This window comes from Ptychodera flava, unplaced genomic scaffold, assembly GCF_041260155.1.
Source record: "Ptychodera flava strain L36383 unplaced genomic scaffold, AS_Pfla_20210202 Scaffold_34__1_contigs__length_2629520_pilon, whole genome shotgun sequence".
Classification (NCBI taxonomy): domain Eukaryota; kingdom Metazoa; phylum Hemichordata; class Enteropneusta; family Ptychoderidae; genus Ptychodera; species Ptychodera flava.
Window position 1 is genome coordinate 698,516 of NW_027248356.1, and position 20,430 is coordinate 718,945.

Sequence of the window (20,430 nt, forward strand, 5' to 3'; positions counted from 1 at the left end):
CTATCTACTTTTTGTCAATGTGTTTTGCTATATGTGTAAACAAATGTATACTTATCTTGTTGACAATAAATACCGGTATGTGTATCATATATATATATATATATATATATATATATATATATATATATATATATAATATATTATACATATTATACATATTATACATATATACGATATCTCTCTCTCTCTCTCTCTCTCTCTCTCTCTCTCTCTCTCTCTCTCTCTCTCTCTATCTATATATATATATATATATATATATATATATATATTATATATATATATATATATATATATATATATATATATATATATATATATATATATATATAAGTTGAAAGTATGTATCACAGTTTTTTGTTGTTGTCATATCAAATGATATACCGGTACATGAATTTGACAAGTGACTGTTAACCCTTTCAGGCCTAAATCCCTATACATGGTACGTTACCAGAAAGTCAGGCCTGAAAGTGTTTATAAAGACTGAGGCTACCGCTAGGTACAACGTCACCATGGTAATTGGAGCTTCCTTTATAGTAAGTGACCAGCCATGTAAACAATCACCTCTACATTATACAAGGGATACAATTCAATCTACATATACACATAAACATTCGTGTTTTGATAAAAAATATACTTCATTTCAATGGTCTTTGGCAAAGATGTCAAGTTTGTGCAATGATGTTCCTTGTTCTCACTGTTCTGTCATTTCACGGAAATCTCCCTAAAGATGTGAAATCAGTGATTTTCAATGTCAAAGTTTTACGGTTTAGAAACTAGTACAGTATGCCTGAAACACCCAACCCATTATTGGCAGATCACAATGCGATGTAAATTCAAAGTTAAGACAGGTTGCAAAGTCATGATAATGTTGAGTAGATTTTGGCTGTACATCATATTATCATATTTATGTTTATTTTAAGGTAATATGCGCCTCGAAAGTGAAAGACTTAAACTTTTGCTCTAACTTTCCTCAAGGGATCTTTCAACCATTCATTTTCAAAATCAAGAATAAAAATAGGGGGTCACCGTGCAAATTTTGGTAAGTAGAGAAACAAATTACCCAAGATTTACCGATATTAGAAATTCAAAATGGCCGCCATCCCAGTGGAGAAAAATAAAAAATTTCGAATTTCAAAAAACTAAGCCGGTGAAAAGTTTTCTTTCACCAAGAGCTTTAAAATGAACCCCCACATGTAGTATATCAGAAGAGAATTGTAAAAGTTTGAGAGTCTGAATGTCTGTCCCCGAGGTGCGTTCTACCTTAACAGGAACATGAATATTTATTTCAGGAAGATAAATACAGTGAATATTTTATTTTGTCAGCAGTCCAAGTTCCCTGTGAGTCTACTTCACATAAAGCTACATGAACTTTAAAACATCAGAGAAGACTGTGTACATCTCTGTACGGGATCAATCAAGACACCAACAGACATGTCAGTTTTGTTGAAAACCATAACATCATATTCAGTTTCTGATCCCCTGATCAGTTTGATGACAAATGAATGGTCACCATTGTGCCCTCTAACTCACTAACTCTTTGAGTCTATTTATGAATTTCTGGAAATTTCTTTGCATCCACTCAATACCAGTACATGTAATATGTCATGTATCAGAGACAACTTGATTCAGTCAGTGGAGTGTCAAATTATCATGTGACAGCAGTGTTGCAGCCAGGATTTTTAAACCTGGCGACACTGTGGCCCTCTACCATTTATTTTTTGGAACATTTTGCACATTTTGGCGTCAGCTGTCAATCAAATTTTGTATCAGTTTTGTAACAAATTAGTTTCAAACAACAAAATCCAAGCTATGCTGGAATTCAGTAATTGCACCTGTATACTGTATCTCTGCCAATCAGAACTCAGTCGGACTACAAGCAATTTGTAATATCGAGTGCAGCATTTCAGTTGCTTCTAATCATAGCTCCGACTGTACAAAAATAAATGCCTCAAAATAATTATGCAATAAAATGGCCACCACCCGACGTGACCCTCAAAATGCGATAATGCGATACAATGGGTTCTGCTTTGCAGACATTGTCACAAGGGCTGCAACACTGAATAAGAGAGAAATTGATTAAGTCAGTGGAGTGTTAATGTCGCCTAGAGGGCGCACTGATGATGATTCAAATTACCTTCATTGATTTCTACATCAGTAGACTATCAAGAAATTACAGTGAATTACCCTTTCACCACCATGGTTTGTCCCAAATCCATTGTTTCTATGGTAAAGTTGGACCTGTATACAGAGAACTGGGGGTGAAAGGGTTAAGGCAACATGCAACATTGGGACAGACTTTCAACCTCTCCATGTGTATTACTTTTACTGTTGATCATTTTGCTCTCTTCATTTTAATTTTTTTGAACTTTTCGGGTCAAGTTTAGGAATTCTAAAAATAGCCTTGTTCTAATGCATGTAATGTGTAGAATTAATTTGCATCAAGAAGAACACTATACAGTCAGTGGTTTATCACATCTGCCCTGAGGATGACAGGTCTACGGCTTTCGTTGACTTGTTTTAACTCCTTCACCATAATGGTTTAGCCCACACATATTGTTTTCAGTGGGGAATGTGGACCTGTGTACAGGGAAATGGGGATGAACAGGTTAAAACCTGCACAGAAACTTTCAAATTCAGTTTCTTGTATTGTGAAACAGAAAATTTACAATTTGTACATTGAGAGATACAATAGCTGTCGCTTTTAACAAATTGTTACTGATTTGTTCCAGAAAACAAGTTCACTTTTCTCAGCCTCCTAAACTTAAAATTAATCTGAAATACAAAGTATTAGTCACACAACACACAGTGTTTAATATTCAATGTTTTTGTTGATAAATTAATGCCAGCCTGGCCTTGATGATGTACCCCTTTCTGACCATAACGGACGAAAGCAAACGTTGCACAATGTAAATGAAGGAGGTGAAGCTATGGGCCTGGAGGGGGCACATTATTGCTATTATTTTATTGTGGAACATTTCTGAAAGTACATGGATAACAAAATTTGAATTGGCGCTTGGCGATGCCTGTTAATTTGTGACTACGGTAGAAAATATCAGGGGCCACAATGCTGGATAATGGGATACATTATAAGTAGTAATCTGAGGGTAGGACATCACAAAATTCACTGGTATTGACAAAGCTATGATGTAATTGTCAACAATAGCATTGGCTATTACACACATACAGGTTGTGAGGACAAGTTATGACAAGAACAAGAAATTGTATTTTACAAAAAGGACAAAAATCCTGGCAAATTTATCACAGATTACAGATGATACAGCTTCAAAACAAAACATAACATCCATTTATGTTCCTAGTATTTAACATTTGAAAGTAAATTTGAGAGACTTTACTGTTTTAACCCAAAAATTTCAATGATGGCTTGATTTTATTGTTAAATGCAAAGGAAATGTATTTAAAGCGCAGTGGTCGTCGCGCTGCGCATGCTCCTGAGGAAGTCCCCCCCTGTTGACAACATATCCGAGAATGCCGCATGATGTTACGGGTTGATTATTATGTTTGCGATATTGCCGCTGATATGGCGGCTGATTTGTCACAAGCATACCAACTTACCAAATCTAACACGCAATAAAAGGTCAATTAATCGAAGTTAAATATCTGCTGAATATTGAACAGTAATTACACGCTGGATTAAGATCACATTTAATCGTGATTTTCGTGAATGAGTTGAACTGGGCTCGCTATAGCCATGGAGCTAAATACTTACCTGTACGCGTGTATATGCCAACAGACTATCAATGACCGGGCTCTGGTCTACGACATCGCTAGCAAGGACGAGAACTTTCATTTCAAGAGGCCCAACAGGAGTACAATTGACAAAAACGCAAGCTACAGAAATCTATAGCTCGCGCAGAGAATGCCCGCTGCAGCAAGAAACACTGTTCCGTGGTCTGCATGAACGTCGGTGTCAAGAGAACCGGTTATATGGCGCGCTACACTCGGCTGTGGAGAATCCAACTCCACTACAAAGTTCACCCCGTTGGGGGGGTGCAAACGAGAATTCCGAGTACAGGTATCAAGTCAAGCGAAGGACCTTTCATAGGTCTTCTTGTTATCTCATTTGAAAGAGGATTCAGACTAATATCTGGCAATTAGGAGGTACAGCAACGAAGTTTGCGTAGCACCGGTAGGCCTACACTAGCTAGCCGTTGGATCTCTGCCATGACCGTGCACAGGATCTCTCGATACGTCACTATGTGTAGCCGTGCAATTTTCCTGCCAAATGCCGCAAAAAACCGCTCGTTTTGTCTATTGTGTCCGGTCATTTGACTACTTCTTGCCACGTATTACTAGAAGAAGTAAGAAATGGTGATCAACAGTTGGTCGTGGGCCAAGTCGTCGCGGGGCCAGTACGTTGTGCAGCTGGTTGTGGGACCGGATTCTCTCATATATCCGTGTACGTCAACGCGGTGACCTTCTCCCTTATCGAAGCAACAGCATCTCCCGTGTCCTGCTCTGGCTTGCCGATCATGGTCTTGAGTGTAATTTTTGTGTTAGGCATTGTGCTTGTTGCTGGTCTACATATATATACAATGTTGATCATTTTAGTGATGTATTTTTACCGTGCTGTACATAGCATTGTGTACAACCTGAGCGTGACCGCGCGCGATCAAACCCATTTGTTCAATGTGACTGCATGCAGTAAACTCAGCGACATAATGTGCAGAGTGTCTCAATGTTCATAGCCTGACATGAGTTTATAGATAGAAATACACCACTGAAGTTCGTTTCCGATCTTAATATTTTACTATTGCATGATGTTGAGTCTTACAACGGCGTTACACAAAGTGAGGGACTGCTCCCATCTCACTCGGATTGAAGTTGAGAAGACTTATGTTTACAAACATTTATGTTTATCAACAAAAAAATCGCGCACGCGCAGCGCGACGACCACTGCGCTTTAACTGTGATAAGCAAAAGTTAACAATCATTAATTATCAAAAGTGAATGTAAACACACACACGCACACAAATGCAGATGCTCATATTTAATCAGACCCAGAACAATTTTCCTGTCAAAGTTTCTTTTACCCCACTTGTCCCCATTCCCAGTTTGCAAGTCCACAATCACCCTTGATAACAATGGGTTTGGGCCAAACCATGGTGGTAAAAGGGGTTAACCATTGAGGGAAATTAACAGATCTGTGATTTCCTCTACTTCTCTGATTGTCTATCATCAACAACTTGTCAACTATTGCAAATATAATATCAAGACAAAGGTTGTTTAAAAGGGTTGAGACACATTTCTCACCTGTTGATCTATTTATACCCTGGGATACAGCATTGCCCATTTGCTGGAAAAGTTGATGTGACACAACTCTTTCTGCAGATTCCCACTTGTCCAAAATTCTGATTTCTTTTTCAATAAACTGGAAGAAAAACACCAAGAGTGTGATTAAATTTCAAACATCAGGGAAAGAGATGTAAAGGGAATTGCAGCATTGCCTCTGTTATGATGAAGTGGAGAATACTAGTAAATGCTTTCCAGTGAAACTGTTACACTTCCGAATACTTTATTTTAACACCATTGGCTACATTTGGACTTTTAAGTTATGCATGGACTGCATTAAACTGATGAAAACAAATAATGCTCTTCAGACTATTTTGCTAATATTATGCTATTTGACTATATGAAGGCCTACAAATGTTAATCAAGGAGACGAAAAATTCGACCCTTGCAATTTTGTAAACTTTGTTAAAATATGCAGATACAATTGTAAACTAGGGAGTACTGTACATGTTGTGGTGCATTGCTGTATGACTTTGTATTGTGGCCTCCCTAGAATGGTGTCAATCAGCAAGATAAGAAACCTTCAAAGTAAAGTTGGAAATGATGTGATACATATTTTGATATACCACTTATTGCACAGTAATTGATGAACACTACAAGAGGTCCTCTGGGAGCCGAGTAGCCAAAGTAGCACACTCAACACTCTGAACACCTGTGGACTTTCTGGTAGTTGTTGGGCTGAGCTCATGCTCCACAGGGCGAGCATGGAGGTATAGTTTCACATCTACTTCCATGGGGGAAGCAGGGAGGTACCTCCTTGAAGGAAAACACACCCAGTGTCACATGGCAGCGTTACAGGTCGCCAAAAAACAACAACAATAACAACAACAACACAACGCCAGCACACATGTCAGAAGTCCTAGCACATCAAAAGGATTGGGCTGTTTCACAGCTTACCTCTTGCAGCTGACCTGTTCTAGACGACCATGGTCAACGAATGCAATTCAATCATCTCAGAGTGTGCAGTATGTACCTTCATGCCTTGAACAATATCTAAGACTGAAACTATAATGTTAGCGACAGAGTAACTCGAATGGCCGCAGCCCCAGCTATGTGTAAATAGTAAATCAGTGTACAGCGGTATCTACCTTAGTTAGCCTCAGGCCATAAAGGTGCGGGATTGCTGGATAGCCAAAATAGCCAGCTTTGACATATTTAGCAGCTATTCAGCTAAGAGGGTTTACAGCAATGACTCAAGGGATAATTAGCGGCTATTCAGCTATTATGTTGGGACCTAATGACGGAAACTTAATAGCTGCTTCGGGGTGTTGAGCAGCTATTCAGCTATTCTGCTATGATACCAAAACCTTAGCTATTCAGCTATTCAAGCTAATAGCCGTTTTTAGCCGCTATTAGCCAATGTTAGCTGGCTATTAGCTGGCTATCAGCTATTTTCTTATCAATCATATTCATGCAAAGTCACTGTCATGTTTTCCCGTATTAATTATTGCCTTGCCTGGAAAATGATACTCTCATCATTAACACGCAATGAGGTGACATACAATTCGTACGTGTATTTTCTGACTTTTTATTACTTTTCAACATTTGCTTTAAACTCGAGAAGTCTCCAAATGTCTTACGGTGCGATTACTCTTGCAATGCAGCACCTGTTTGTCGATATCTCTCTTATTTACACCTATTATTCCCACTGCCGATCTTAGTGATCTCGCAACTGCGCTTCCGCTTTTCCACATGAACTTACTGGTCGCAGTTCTTTGTCTGATTTAGAACCTGTGTAATCAGTCATTCATGTTTGTCGCCGGGATTAGTATCTGTTAAAACCTGTAAAGTGGGCATAAACATTACCAATTCTCATGTACAGCGTGATCTTTTGGCGTGATTCTACCCTTCGCTTATACCATTTCCTCCGTAGAGCCCCGCTCGACAAGAAATGCACAATGCAATTAGGTATTTCTGAAGTAACCGAACATTTGATATTACTTTCTTGGTTCTACCCATATTCTTGCACATCTTTCATTTAATACAGAGGCAAGCCAAAACAACAGCTTATCGTCCAAACGCTTGTGTACTTGTCAGTTGCACTGCATGAAAACCCAATAATTCAGATAAATTCACATTAATGAGTTGCCTGTATTATAGTATAATACACGTGAATTCACCTGAATCCACATGAATACAGGCTTGCTGAATACAAAAAATGGATTCTTGACTGTATTCACCTGTATATGCACTCTTCAGCTAAAATACCGGCAATAATCCATGTTAATACAGTGAGTATTATAGGGTTTTTATGCAGTGTTGTGGGAAGTCTTCTACAAACAATTTTTACTGTTCAGCTGCAAACTGACATGCATATTTAATAAGTTTTTGAACAAAAGACAATGCAAAACCCGTCACTGGTATTTGATTAGCGTCTGTGTGAATGTCGGTACAATTAATCACATGAAACTTTTTTAGACACAAGCAATCACATGAAACCTTTTCAAACAGAGACTAACTGACCATAACTACTCTATACGCTCAACCAGCCATGTGACTTAATACATTTCTTGGTCCTACAAATCGCAAGATTCCCCGTCATTTCGTTTCATGCCAGTGAATGAAATCCTCAATACGTACAATTTGTGATTTCTTCAGCTCTTAATGCAGAAAAAATGCCATGTGCGATGGTTAGTAGAAACTTACATTTGCATGAAAAAAATATCTTCCATAAAGAACTCAATACTACGTTCTTGGTTCTACAATATTTATTCAGTATATTTATGAGATGTCTAATTCTTTGTACACCTAAGTGAAAGTCACGCTCGTAACTTCCTTGGTAATAAGTAGTTGTCAGGCTTTTTCAGACAAGTCCACTGCTTAGCTTGTAGCCAGCTAATAGCTAGCTAAGAGTGGCTATTAGCGGCTAAAAAACGGCTAATAGCTTGAATAGCTCAATAGCCAGCCCATTTAGGCCGCGAGAGTTGTTAGCTGGTAGCCAGCTAATAGCTAGCTAAGAGTGGCTATTAGCGGCTAAAAACGGCTAATAGCTTGAATAGCTCAATAGCCAGCCCATTCCGACCTCAGGAGCCAGCCCATTCCGACCTCGGGAGTTGTTAGCTGGTAGCCAGCTAATAGCTAGCTAAGAGTGGCTATTAGCGGCTAAAAACGGCTAATAGCTTGAATAGCTCAATAGCCAGCCCATTCCGACCTCAGGAGCCAGCCCATTCCCACTGCGGGAGTTTTTAGCTGGTAGCCAGCTAATAGCTGGCTAATAACAGCTAATAGCGGCTAAAAAACGGCTAATAGCTTGAATAGCTCAATAGCCGGCCCATTTCGGCATCAGGAGTTTGTAGCTGGTAGCCAGATAATAGTGAGCTAAGAGTGGCTATTAGCGGCTAAAAACGGCTAATAGCTTGAATAGCTCTATAACCAGCCCTAAAATAATCATTTGTTTTTTAGCTGAATAGCTACCTACTACGTTTATTAGCAGCTAAAAGTGTCCTGTGGAAATTAATAATAGCTTCAATAGCCACAAACAGCTAACTATAAGCTATTCTTATGGCTAACGTAGCTGTTAGCTACCTAGCTATTTAGGGGGCTATTCAGCTATCCAGCAATCCCGCACCCCACTCCCTCAGGCCTCAGGCGACGCCGAAGCTCAAGTCAACATAGATCTCGTGTAAAATTCCTCGTCCGTAATGTAAGTTTACGACTTCCCTTCCAGGGATATCGATGCGTCGTTGACTGAAAATCGTTGAAACCTAGCAGTTGCGGTAAGGCTGCGGAACCGTCACGGTCTCAACACAGTCCCTCTCGAGGGACTGTGGTCTGAAACAATCCAGGAGACGCGGCCGCCGCCATGTTGTATGTTTGCATACAAAGCAGGGGGCTATGGGTAATAGGGGTCATTTGAGGTCAGGTCAAGCAAGAAAAGCGCTTGCTTTTAGTTTGTCCAATGTCCAACTATCCACTCAGTGGAGCGAGAGTGCCACTCAAGGGTCTATATTTTTGCATACAGTTTTTTTTTTACACGTACCATGTTATAGTTTGTGTTTCGTACACTCTGAAAACTTGAGTACTATACTCCACCCTTGAGATCACGCAAATAAATGCCACTGACTTAATCTGTTTGGGTGGTCATTCACAGGAAAAGGCTAGGTATCCATGGTTGTTCCGCAAAACGTCAAAATACCTCTTATCTGGGACTTTCAATAAGAAAAGTGACTTTGCCTCAAGTGTTATATGTCATGCAACGGAGCAAACCCAGGATTGTACCATTGAGTTATGGGTAGGGCCTACAGGTGTGAGGGACATGTGCATGTCTTCCGGGACATGAAAAGGCGTTGTGCTTTAAATTTTTGAACGGCATCTCTGTTTTTGGAGGATGTAAAATGTCCCTGATATAAAAATGTCGCTGACGCGAATGGATAATAAATCCCGGTACAACTTTGATCGTCGGATCTCAATCACATTGCTCCAGCCGCCTTCACTGATGATCTTGATCACGGTTACTCTACACCAAAGAACCGTGGCTTGATGCTACAGACCTCTCACAACAACTTACAGTACTCGACTAGTGACTGCTGCGAAAATCATGTCTCTGTAGTCATCTTACACGTTTAGTTATCCAAAGCCAAAGTTAGAATAATCTATAAAATATAGATGTAAATCTAAGTGTATCAAATGAATATTACCAATCTTTTGTCTCTCACACCTTATGGCCCTCCCTACAATATAATGGTACAGTCCAGGGGTAATTTCGTGGCGCGACAATTGACAAGAAATATAAGACAAAAATAAATCCGAAAACACCCCTTTATTTTTATAAAATCTTGGTGTAGGTGAGATAGGTCCTCACTGCAAATACAGTCTACAAAGAATGACCATCACCGTGTCGATATCTTAGCGATGAGATTGTCTTGACGCATCCAATAGTGTATTGTTGTTGTCTGTACCAGCCTACCTCCATGACAACACAGTCTGGAGAAACATGCTATCATTTGTGAAAAATAGTGTACATGATGACGTATTCTATTGAAAGATTTCATTTTCAATGTAGCGTTGATATGGCTGCACACATACGAAAATTATTTACCGGATTTCCAAGGGGTATTCCAATTCTCTGACGGATCCGTTTTTTCAAAAAAAATGCTTTAAAAAAAGTACTTTTTTCATGCTTTCATGGACCTACATGATGAAGAATATACTCGCCATTTTCCATGAATTCGGTATTGCGCATGGGTCACATTTTCCCTTACAGTACCACCACCGCGGCGGAAGAAAAGAAAGCCTCAATTCTTTTTATTTAATACATGTACTTGGTCATGTCGCTGGATCAGTGAACGCCATCAGTGTTCAACGGTTGCAACATGTACTTAATCTTCGGGATTCCTCCGCGGCCGTCTGCATGAAGTGACAGTAGCCGGGCGATTGACATCTACTTCATATTCTTTACAAATGCTGAAATTTGTTTATTTTCGATTTTATTTTGGAAGTGTATCTTGAGAAATTGATAAGTATGGCGGTTTCTTGCTCGTAATTAGAACCTTAGGGCTGGTCAGTTTCTTCGGCCTCGGGGGGGGGGGGGGGGGGCGGTGGATTATTTTTTGCCGACGTCAAAAGGTGGCTGACCACCCCTTTCCAAATTTTGAAAACAGGGTGATCCCCCCTATTCCAAATTTCGAAAACAGGGTGACCCCTCCCCCGCAGGAGCCAACTGTAAAACAAAAGGTGGACATAAATCTTATATATATATATATATATATATATATATTATATATATATATATATATATATATATATATATATATATATATATATATATATATATATATATATATATATACTTGTTTAGTTCAAGATCAGCTGGAGTAGAGTGCTCAATACTAGAGTAGAGCTAAATACACAACTGAGTTGATCAGGATAATCTAAAATATTACATTTCCACTACAAATTTTTTCGTATAGGCTGCAGAGCCGCCTACACTCATCGGGTGGCTGTGATCGACTGAAACTTTAGGCGGGAAACGATTTCTTTTGTTTTGTTTTTTGTTGGCACCTGTTTGTTGCAAAAGGTTGAATGATTCAATATATATATATATATATATATATATATATATATATATATATATATATATGTTATATTTTACATACATTTATATTTTAACAGTCATTCTGTGTTTTAATGACATTATTGACATGTCAGTTGTGAGATAGGAATTTCAAAGTGTCAATCTTAAAGTTTGAATACATTGGTACATTTTTAATGAGCTGTGAATGTATTTCACACTTTCTATACTTAACCAGATGTCCTGAACAGAAATGGATGTCAATCATTAATATCAAAAAGGAAAAAGCAGTAAATCAAAAATTTTGATGGGTGTTAAGACTTGCTAGCCATCCAATTAAATCCCCTGAGGAGCCATAGAGAGGCATTTTAGCCAAATCTGATGTGTGCAGTGTCTGAGATTACCTTCTCTTGTGACATTTAAACCATAAAAGCACAGCTAATAATGACAAAAACTGCCCTTTTAAACTGTTATTTTGGTAAAAAAAAGCACCATCCTACTGAAAACCTGAGACACAAAGGAAAACAGTTGCATCAATGAGAACGAAAGATATCTTTCTGTCTCTGAAATAAGTCACTGTATCAAATATATATTGTGAAATATTTGTGCCTGTTGCTTTCTCATACTGAATTCTCATAGAGAGAACAGAAAAAATATCAGAAATTTGTCATGCTTTTCATATGAAATGCAGATTTCATAACGGTACACTTCCACTTAGCAAACATCAAGATATATCTGGCACATATCTCTGATTTATTAAAGTATGGCGCCCGAAGGGCGCGCAGAGACATATATGAAACATCCTGATATCTCTGATATATATGTCTTGTATGTTAAAGTCATGCACAGGAAGGGCGTGGTGAAAAATGTCTGATATATTAAAGTAATGTGCTCAAGAGCACGCTGAAAAATATTGAACATACAGATATCTCTGATGTATGTATGCTTGATATGTTAAAGTTGGGCGTGATGAAAAATATGACTGATTATTAAAGTTACGCGCCCGAAGGGCGCGCCGAAAAATGCACTGAATGATGAAATTTGTGGCTGACACGATGCATTTTAGGCAATGATGAGCCTGTGTCGAAATTCAAAAAACACACTGACCCCCCTATTGGGCATTTCAAAAACATGGTGACCCCCCTATCACCAAAGTCAAAAACAGGGTGACCCCTCCCCATGAATCCACCGCCCCCAGGCCGAAGAAACTGACCAGTCCCTTATGAGCAGTCGTCGACCAGTGCATGAGTCACGCACTGGTTGCTGTTATATTAAGTGACCAGCTTTTTCGAGCTTTAAATAGAATGATTCATAAAAAGTCTTTTATATTCAACGCCTAGGTGTGTACCTTTCTGGTCGAATTCAATACATGTTGTCTGAAACAACCCGGCACTTATTGTTAGCGGTCAGTTGAGGTCAACTCTTGTGAAAAGTAAAAGGTGTTGCTGTTTACAAACCCCATAACATTGTCTATCACCAGGCATAAGCGCTTCATTTTTTATTTGCCATAAACCATCTCATGGGAATTGGCACGATTATACCAGTTTGTCCTCATTCACCCCTTCATAGAAGCTGTCATAATACAGGACGGAGACGGAATTTTCTTATTTCATTTTAAATCATTTATACTATTTCGTAGTGTAGAAATGTTTTTTGAAAACTTGATATGTCACTTGCACAGGATAAATGCGGTTTCTGGCTCACGATTGGTACCTTAAAAAGATTGACAGCCTGCCACCAGCGTATCGGCATATTCATGTTACGACAGAAGTAATAGTGTATAATTTTTAGGTGTCCGATTAGATACTCGTATGTCGTAAATTCTAACCAATTATTAACTTAATATTCAGTTCCGTATATTTGTAAGGGGAGATCTAAAGTTGAAGGCAAACGACATACAACCAGAGCAGACGCCGACCAGTGCATGAGTCAGGAATAGCTGTCGGTCCATAGCTGTGGTGTTTTCGGACGGGATTTCTGTCTTTGACGGGCTGGTTTTGACTTTCACGTTATTAACCCCGAACCAGCCCGTAAAGGCAGAAATCCCATCCGAAAACACCGCAGCTATAGACCCACAGCTAGAGTCAGGCATTGGTTGCTTTTATATTAGGTGACTAGCTTTTTTGAGCTTTAAATAGATTAATTCATAAAAAAGTCTTTTATATTTCGTTATTCAGTACCTGGGTGCGGACCTTTCCGGTCGAATTCAATAAATGTTGTCTGAAAGAACCCGGCACTTATTGTTAGCGGGCATTTGAGGTCAACTCTTGTGAAAAAATAAAGGCGTTGCTGTTTACAAACCCCATAACATTGTCTATCACCGTGCATAAGTGCTTGATTTTTTGTGGCCATAAACCATTTCATGAGAACTTGGCACGATTATACCAGTTTGTCCTCATTCACCCCTTCATAGAAGCTGTCATATCACATGACGAAGACGCAGACAAGACCTAGTGCGCACATCAACACTTTCTATACAACCTTGGTCATTGAAAGACATGTTTTAGCGATCATAATTAAATAATAACACACGCCAGCAAGGGCAAGATCACGATTTGTTGCCCGCCCAAGGGATGGTGCTCATGACGGTAATGTTGATGATGCCCGAGCCAAAGGCGAGGGTATCATCAATATTACCGTCATGAGCACCAGCCCGAGGGCAGGCAACAAATCGTGATCTTGCCCGTGCTAGCGCGTGTTATTAATTTTATTACACCGATAAAACACTTGCTTTCGAAACTTTGCTCAGAATGCAGTCAAGTGTCGATCGAGACTCGCAATAGTGAAATGTTCTATTTGTTGCTCGATCGTAATTCTACATGAAGTTGAATTAACGTCTAAAAACGAAGACAGTGTTGTTCAAGCTTTTCTCGTTTAATGTACTGAACGGCGTCGTGTACTTCAGATCAAGTTAATTTCTTGTACCTTTTCAAAAGCCATTGCTTTACAGAAAATACCAAGCAAATGTGCGCGATGATGTGGTACGCGCAGAAAGTACGCGCGGTATTCCAGAACGTGGTAGCGGGCTATATCACTGCACGCGACAGGGCTATATCAGCGCACGCGACAGGGCTATATCACCTAAGCCATGTTCTATCACTTTTGTTCTATATCACGTGAGTGAGGCTCAGCCAATCACAGTACCTGAATAATACGTAAGGTGTAATAATTGCATATGTACAAAGCCAGCCTTCAATAACGAAAGACTTTCTGTGAAATAGCGACAATTTAAAGGGACAAAGTCGGCCATTTTTCACGAATTTTGTTTGATGCAAGATACAATTTATATTGTGATACTGAATGAATGGGTGACCATGCATGTATTCGAATTCGGTTTAAGACACGATACATCGTGATAATGAATTAATGGTCATGACCATTTATCTATTTTCGCCATGGTTTCATTTAATTTGTCTAAAACCGGGTTCGAATATATGTATGCATGGTCACCCATTCATCCAGTATCTTTCAACATGTTAAACAATATAAGTAGCATCTTGCATCAAACAAAATTCATGAAAAATGGCCGACTTTGTCCTTTAAATAGCTTTGCGTAATTAGTGGAACTGCAGTTTTTCAGATTCAAACGACAGTTTTGTCATAACAAAAGGGAAGAAGCTGGATCTGACGACGAGTGTTTATGTGTAACTTGAACTTATTTATTGAATACGGAACCATAACTGGACCTACAGGCCAGCCGCTGATACATGAGTCTTAGTTGAGAATATAATGAGACAATGCTTTGATTTACCGACATTTAAGTTAGAGACGATTACAAAAGTAGAAATTATCACTTGCCCGTGCGTGGCTTGCTACAATTATTTTGTTTCAAACTCACGCCATGAATAAATTAAAATGATAACACACGGTTCAATATTACGATTGGTTGAAACACAATAGAACATGGGGGTAGTACGCAGAAGTCCTCCACGAGAAAAATAAGTTACTGGGTCATTTTTTCAAATGTCTAAATGAGCGAGATCATGTTGTCGATACTGTGCTGGTATTTCGTGGCGCCAGTATTGTTAGAGTCCAGACAAAGAAACGTTAGCTTGATCACTGGCGTCCCTGAACGCTGATGTATTTTGAGCGTGAAATATTACTATTCTGTGCGTCAATTTTGAAGATTATGACAGTTTTAAAAACGCACGTTTAGTCAAAATACGGAATGTTTTATCATATAATTTGTATACCATTATCTTTCCGAAGTCGTAGAGAACCTGGAGCAGTAAAATGACGTTCTTCTTCGAAGTATGCGCGAGAAACCGGGCAGAATAAGAAACGTGATTAAAATCGTACAAACGGGCTTTTTAATAATCATGATTCACACATTCGCCTGTCTTATTAATAGTAGCTGTTGTTATCTATGTATCATCTCTGGAAATAAATAATTACCTTGACTGAAAATGTTGTGTGTATACGACTTTGAACATTTCAGTACCTACGATGCAAGTAAAACGTCGAATAACAAAGCTGAATTTATAAGATTGAATGGATAGATATGGATTTTCCTTCATTAAACTTAAAATCAGTGAACATTAATGAGCTTGAGTCGACACAATCAGACAAAATCGGAGGACACGTAAACACATGCCTGCATAAGGGTAAGGCTGGGTCATCCCTTTTGTTTGAATTTTCAATGGAATGTGAATTGTATATCGCTGATCCTCGCATTCGCTATTCAAATATAGGTGTAGGGAATTTAAAGCTTAATTCAAAATGTGTTCAAAGCCGAGTCTTTTTTCGTCAAGGGGGCCTTGTTTCTCACTTGGGTTGTGAAGCACACAAATATCGTCTACCATTTGCTACGTAAACGTCAGTTTGACCAGGCCTTACGAACGTGCACTTTTCGGCTTTAACAGTCAGTAGGCGGGGACGGCGTGGACGTACCTGGATATATGTCGCAATCACAAATCACGCGACCTTGTTTGCGTTTAAAGTGAAAGACTTAACACATATGCTCTCTGTGTAACTGTTCAGAAGAAAGAATATCAGGTGAGTGGTCATTTCATTTCCTTAAAACAATTCTGGGCAAATGTCGCCGAATATGTCATAAATGTACACATGTCAGATAGAAATAGCACATGTACAAAGTGTTAAGTTTACCGCACCGTTCATATGAGTCCTAGAGTAATCTATAATCGTGTAAATTTACCTAAAATACACCTTTGGTATGTAATTGATAAGAAAACTGCCATCCTATTTACACTGAATCTTCTCAAGCATGTATTCATATAGGCGTATGTTTTTTCTTAGAAAAACTGTTTTTCATATAGATCGTAACATTGTCATGTTGCAAAAGCATACATACATAAATGGTGTGTTGACAAACTGAAAAAAGCAGTTCCAATAAGGCAGTCTATCCATCCATCCATCCATGCTGTGTTGACAAACTGAATAAATGGGTTCAAAAAATTGAGAAAGCACGAGAATAAACTTAATTATAAATTTCTTGATTAGTCTTGCAAGACGTCATTGAAGTACAATATTTTTCTGTCCCATATAATGTGTGCATCATTTGTCAATATGGTATTAATGTATTTAAGTGCGAGTCATGGCTGTCCTTCTGAAAGTCCTTGAAATGGGATGCTAGCTATTTGCTATTCTTCAATAAACATCACCTGGTTCACTTTACATGAGGTAATGAAAATTAAGGCACTTTCGAATTGAATGGAATCGACGTTTAAACAGCAATTATGAGACGAGTTGACAGACTGGTGCAACATTCAACAACAAACATTGGCTGTCTTCAAAAACCTCATAGCGTTTTATGTTTGTTGTCCGAGTTAACTAAGGCACAAAGACTCGAGATTTATTAAGGTTTGTCAGAGTAAAAGCCAAAATAAATAACGATCATATATAAATGCACAAACCGAGTTAAAATATTCTTAAGCAAAAACGTAACAGTATTGTTGCAGTAGCTATTACTCAATGTTTTCACTTCTACAACAACAAAGGCATTGCGTCTTGGCCTCAATTTGAACCACCCTACGTCGTTACGTCAATATTTTCATAGCCTGTGACAAAAACTCAAATCAAAAACTTTCAGTGAAACGCTAATATTCCAAGTAAAATACATAAACACTTTTCGCAGCTGGTCGTGTTGCTGCATCAGTGGACGCCATCAGCGTTGCAATATGTACGTAATCTTCGGGATTCCGCCGCGGCCGTCTGGCATGAAGTGACGGTACCCGGGCGATTGACATTTACTTCATATTCTTGACAAATACCGAAATTTTGTGTATGGAAATTTTTCGATTTAATTTTAAAATCATTTATACTATTTCGTAGTGTAGAAGTGTATCTTGAAAAATTGATATGTCACTTGCACAGTATAAATGCGGTTTCTTGCTCACGATTGGTACAGTACCCTTAAAATGATTGACAGCCTGCCACCAGCGTATCGGCATATTCATGTCACGACTGAAGTACTGCTGTAAAATTTTGAGTTGTCCGATTAGATAATCGTATATATATCGTAAAATCTAACCAATTATTAACTTAAAATTCAGTTCCGTATATTTGTAAGGGTAGATCTAGAGTTGAAGGCATGCAAACGACATATGACCAGAGCAGACGTCGACCAGTGCATGAGTCAGGAATAGCTGTCGGTCCATAGCTGTGGTGTTTTCGGACGGGATTTCTGTCTTTGACGGGCTGGTTTTGACTTTCACGTTATTAACCCCGAACCAGCCCGTAAAAGGCAGAAATCCCGTCCGAAAACACCGCAGCTATAGACCCACAGCTAGAGTCAGGCATTGGTTGCTTTTATATTAGGTGACTAGCTTTTTTGAGCTTTAAATAGATTAATTCATTAAAAAAGTCTTTTATAATAGCAGATAGACCAGTCGAGTATCAATATTGGTTGTTGGAATGTAAACGGGTGGTCGAAGTCTGACGTTTCTTCCGAATATCGAGAACGTGTGCTGAAGAAGATGAACTTAGATATTATTTGTGTTTGTGAAACATTTCTGCGGACGATGAAACTCTCAAAATGAATGATTACACCTTTTTTCGTCAGAATAGGAAATTTATTTCAAGGCGAGCCATACGCGGCTCTGGTGGAGTGGGCATATTTATTCATAGTCGTCTTCTCAGAATGTACAAAGTGTCCATACTAGACAACAACATGGAAGGTATTCTTTGGTTAACGTTAAAAGATAAATATTCTGATCGTTCGTTCACAATATGTTGCTGTTATCTGCAACCTCAGCATTCTCCAAGAGGAGATGTTGGCAACGATTTTTTCGATTACTTATCCCAACAATTACTTATGCATGAAAATGAACGCTTTGATTACCATATTCTGTGTGGTGATTTCAATGCCAGGTGTGGTCAGCTGCAAGACTACATACCAGAGTTACATGATATTCCACCGAGGGCAGTAATCGACAATGTGAAAAATACCTTTGGAGAGCTGCTTATTGATTTTTGTAAAGACAATAATATGTGTATGTTAAATGGGCGTAATGCTGACCACAACAATGATGGGTTCACATCAGTTTCAATTAGAGGTTCAGCAGTAGTTGATTATTGTTTAGTACCCGCCGATGAACTGAACACCTTTAAAAACTTCCAGATTTGGTCAAATGCTCGTATCTGTAATGAACTTGGTATTTTTCCCACTGGAAGTATCCCTGATCATTGCTTACTGACTTGGAGTGTTCATAATGCATTTATTGATGACTTCCATGTACGTTCACGTGATCTCCAAACGACGAACTCGACTACTAAACGTCGGATGTATCAATTAAAATACATCCCACCTGGGTTTATGTGCAGTTCAGATACTCGAAGTAAAATTCAGACGTTTACTGAAAATCTAGAAAAAGCCAACTTACAACAAGAAGACATCGATTCTACTTATGATGAAATATGTAAGCTTTTCAAAGACGAAATGGATGTTCATTTAGAGTTCAGGGATGTTTCACTACGTACAACAAAAAAGCATAAAAGGAACAAACCATGGTGGTCACCGTTACTCACTGATCTCTGGAAATTAACATGTCAAAAAGAAAAGCTGTGGAACAAGTGCAAAGGTCCATCCAGATTGAAATCGAGACTAAAAGATTCTTTTGTGGAAGCAAGGCGCACATTTGATTCTGAAATAAGGAAAGCTAAACGTTGGTATGGTAAAATGCAACAACAAAAACTATTAGACATAGACAACGGGGGACGTGATTTCTGGAAAGATTTCAATAATATTTTCTGCGCACATACGCCTAAGGAGCCAATACCTATTGAAATTATAGATGACGATAAAGCGCATACAGAATTGGACATTGTATTAAACAGGTGGAGAAAAGACTTTGCAAGTCTTTTTAGTACTACTGACCCTGTATCTGCTGATAATGCCGAGGAATTTCGTTTTGACGAGGGCCATCTGCACACGATTATGAACAAACTGAAAGAATTCGATGCTGAAGTTGATCAGTTATCTCCTCCAGACATGCCTACACTAGACCAGACAGAGTTAAATCAACCAATCACGATTACTGAGACTGAAAAAGCCATTATGAAAACTAAATCTGGTAAGGCGTGTGGGTTGGATAAAATACATTATGAAATTCTGAAGAACAAAGTTTCCATCGAATTGATGCATCGTCTACTTGTGACGTGTTTTGATACTGGTTTAGTACCGACAAGTTGGCGTCAAGGTCTTATCTGCCCAATACCGAAGAGTGGAAACAAAGATAGACGTGTTCCGTTGAATTACAGAGGTATTACTCTGATATCGTGTATATGTAAAGTTTTCACATCGATTCTCAATAACCGTCTGCTTATTGGTTAGAGAAATACGGCAAGCTAGTTGACGAGCAGAATGGTTTCAGAAAACTTCGTTCTTGTTTAGACCATATATTTGTTCTGTATTCTATTATTGAAAACAGAATTAGTAAGAACCAGCCTACATTTGCTTGCTTTGTTGACATGCGAAAGGCATTTGATCGTGTTGAGAGGAATTGTCTATGGTACAAATTATATGAAAGTGGAGTAAATGGCAAATTTCTCAATGTGCTGCGTTCCTTGTACACTAACGTAAAGTGCAAGGTTCAAGTAAATCAGTTTACCACTGAAAGTTTCCTGTTGATATTGGTGTCAAACAAGGCGAC

At 38.7% G+C, this 20,430-nt stretch overlaps 1 protein-coding gene across 1 annotated transcript in view; it reads right to left on the minus strand.

Annotated features, from left to right (window-relative positions):
* LOC139127631 (uncharacterized) overlaps nucleotides 1–5,608 on the minus strand; it is a 31,445-nt gene extending 25,837 nt beyond the window's left edge. Inside the window, exon 1 of the mRNA XM_070693548.1 lies at nucleotides 5,272–5,608. The gene's annotated coding sequence lies outside the window, so the exon portion shown is untranslated. The remainder of the gene's footprint in view (nucleotides 1–5,271) is intronic.
* Nucleotides 5,609–20,430: the final 14,822 nt, after the last annotated feature.